At 42.0% G+C, this 3,202-nt stretch overlaps 1 protein-coding gene across 1 annotated transcript in view; it reads left to right on the forward strand.

Moving 5' to 3' along the window:
- The window catches only part of LOC122552340, a 104,228-nt gene that overhangs the window by 82,283 nt on the left and 18,743 nt on the right, over positions 1–3,202 (forward strand). The gene's annotated exons all lie outside the window — the stretch shown is intronic.

The following is a 3,202-nucleotide window of genomic DNA, read 5'->3' on the forward strand; positions in this document are numbered from 1 at the left end:
AAGACGTGAGTCTCCAAGAGGAAGGCTTTGCAGATGTACCAGCACTATGGACTATAGAATGTTTGATAAGTTGTTAATATTAAATCTGAGAGAAGGATTCAAATGTTGTTAAAAATTTGAAGGGGTCTCAGCCAAAGACACTTGCCTTTGGCATATGGAGTTAGAGCAAAATGCTGAAGAAACACTTTAGGTATGTCAACACCTCTAGAGAGACAACAGAGTTAACATTTTGAGTGCAGTGATGCTTCTTCAGAACTGGAAGCAGCTTGGAAAATAGGAATTTCTGCTGTTGATGCGTCGTTGGATGCGGGTCTGGTGGGTGGGAAAAGGAGCGATCAGATAAGTAGTGAGGGAGCCGAGAGGGTGAGAGAGCGAAATCAAACGACAGGTCGGCCAAGGAAATTTTGATGGTAAGCCAGGCAAGAAGAAAAGCTGTACTGGTTACAATAAGCTCTCTGAGTTGGAAACAATGAGTTGGTACCAATGAATGTAACCCATTTCATGATAGGTTGCGTAGTGTTGTTCTACCAAGGAATGGAGCATTACCACTTTGATATTATTGAACTCGATTTTGAATCCTGAAGTCTTCAGGGTCTCCAAATGGACGGTTGTTTGCAGCTGTACCAGCACTATGGACGATTAAGAAACTTAGCTGTGACAGAAATAGGTTTAATAGAGCGTTTCTCTGATTGTTTCCTGGTTGGTTGACATCTCGTGGGTGTGCACGGTGTAGAAAAAGCCTCTTGAAACAATGAGGTTGAGAGCAAATACTGAAGTATTCTCATCCCATATTACACCAATTTTATCCCTGTCCATTGCCGCCATTGCTTCAACTGAAAACTCATTTAAGTTGTCAGACACGACTTGCTCTTAACAAAGCCATCTCTACTATCAGGTATTAAGTTACCATTTTTCCAAGTGGATATTTTTTACCTTGGTATCTCAAGTCACATCTAAATGCTTCTTAAATGTTTAAAGGGTTTCTGCCTCAATCACCCTCACAATCACTGTCATGGTATTACAGAAGTAAGTAGGTCAGACGAGGTCGTTCGGCCCAAATCTACTAAACTGTCAAGAAAGACAGACTACAAATGTAGCCCTTGGGCTACACAAAACTTCGTTCTCAAAACAAAATGTGTAAGACGACACTTGCCCCACTTTCAAGCACTAGACCGATAATTGTGAACTTTGTGACATTTCAAGTCTTCATCTGAAATACTTTTTAAAAGGTTTTGTAATTTGCATTCTCAACTACCCTGCCGGACAGGGCATTTCTGACCGCCATATAACCCTATATATTTTGTAACATTTACTGTCATTCAAGTTCACCTGATGCTCGCTGGTGCAATTTATCTCCACCACTTTCCCAGGTAGTGCATTCCAAATTCTGATAACTCATTGTGTAAAAAAGTTTTGCTATTACGAGGGGGCACAGCTATAAATTAAGGGGTGGTTGGTATAGGATAGATGTTAGGGGTAGGTTCTTTACTCAGCGAGTCGTGAGCTCATGGAATGCCCTGCCAGTAGCAATGGTGGACTCTCCCTCTTTATGGGCATTTAAGCGGGCATTGGATAGGCTTATGGAGGATAGTGGGCTAGTGTAGGCTAGGTGGGCTTGGATCGGCGCAACATCGAGGGCCAAAGGGCCTGCACTGCGCTGTATTCTTCGATGTTCTACGTTGTATGTATCTCATCAACTGGCTCTTGCTGACAGACTTCATATTGTTATCAGCAAGTTACTAATTATAATTGGAAAACGATATCATCTTTACACTGTCAAAATTGATCATCGGTTTAAGCATTCCAAATAGGCCACTTTTTAATGTTCTCTGCCTCAAGGAGAAAATGACTAATCACTCTATCCTTTCATTGGATCCAGAATTCCTCCATAATTCTTCGAAAACTCCCTTTCACTCTCTCCTGGGCATTAAGATGTTCCATACTGAAGCTGCCCACAGCTGAATATAAAACTCCAAATGCGTCTTCCAGATAGCTTTTCGAGGTCTGTCACCGCTTCATTGCTTTTATCTTCCACGCCTCTGTGTAAAAACCGTAGCATCCTATTCATTTTTCAATAACTGTTTCACAGTGCCTCACAGCACCAGGTACCCAGGTTCGATTCCAGCCTTTGGCGACTGTCTGTGTGGAGTTGGCACATTCCCCTCCTGTCAACGTGGGCTCCCTCCATGTGCCCCGGTTTCCTCTCACAATCTAAAGATTAGGTGAATTAGCCATGTTAAAGTTTTCAGGGATGTTTAGATTAGGTGCATGACTCAGGAGTAAATATAAGATAATGGAGTAATGGGAATGGGTATGGGGGGATTTGTGTTCCGAGGGTCAGTGCGGACTAGTGGGGCTGAAAACCCTGTTTCCAAATTGTAGAGATTTCATGATATTCTATGATGTTTCAACTTCCCTGGCAACCGTCTGAAATGCAAGCACATTAACCCTGAAGTCTCTCTGCTACTATACGTCCAGCGAAGTTGTATCATTCAGTCTGCATTGCCTCTCTGTTCTGCCTATCGAAAAGCATCGTCACCTGTACCTATTTATTGCAATTTATCTGCCAGGTGTCTGCCGATTCTGCCAACATACGAATATTCATTCGAAGATGATCAGTGTCATCCTCATTACTCACTATTCCACAAACCACCTTATCATTTGCGAATCCATATTCGAGTATTATCCTCTCTGTTGCGTTTAAGATTCTCTTCATGATTCTGACAGCTATTATCATCGTGGCATGCATCACATGTCATTCATTTCCATCCTTATTTTCTCATCAGGATCCTGAGTCATCCAGATTCCTACCATTTTGGATGCCTCAAATTTATTTCTGATGGGCATGCAGTAAGCATGCACACTATCCACTATATTTCAACTATATTATCCCATTTCTCATGCATTGTTCTTATCAACGTGCTCCAATTTAGATTTTAGACCCATAACATCGTTCATTTTCCAGATGCAATATTGATCATTGAGTGATGTTTATATACTTTGAACTGAATGTCGAAAATGATTAAGTTGTTATCGCTATTGCCTAACTGCTTCTCCACTCTGATGCTCCGCACTTGGCCTGTCTCAGTTTGTAGAATCAGATACAGTACTGCCCCGTTCTTTGTAGGACTAGAAATGCTCAGTTCTCGGAAGTTCTCCCGCGCACTTTACAGGATTTCACCCCTTCTGACAGCGCACACCC

The sequence above is a fragment of the Chiloscyllium plagiosum genome, chromosome 8, assembly GCF_004010195.1.
Source record: "Chiloscyllium plagiosum isolate BGI_BamShark_2017 chromosome 8, ASM401019v2, whole genome shotgun sequence".
Classification (NCBI taxonomy): domain Eukaryota; kingdom Metazoa; phylum Chordata; class Chondrichthyes; order Orectolobiformes; family Hemiscylliidae; genus Chiloscyllium; species Chiloscyllium plagiosum.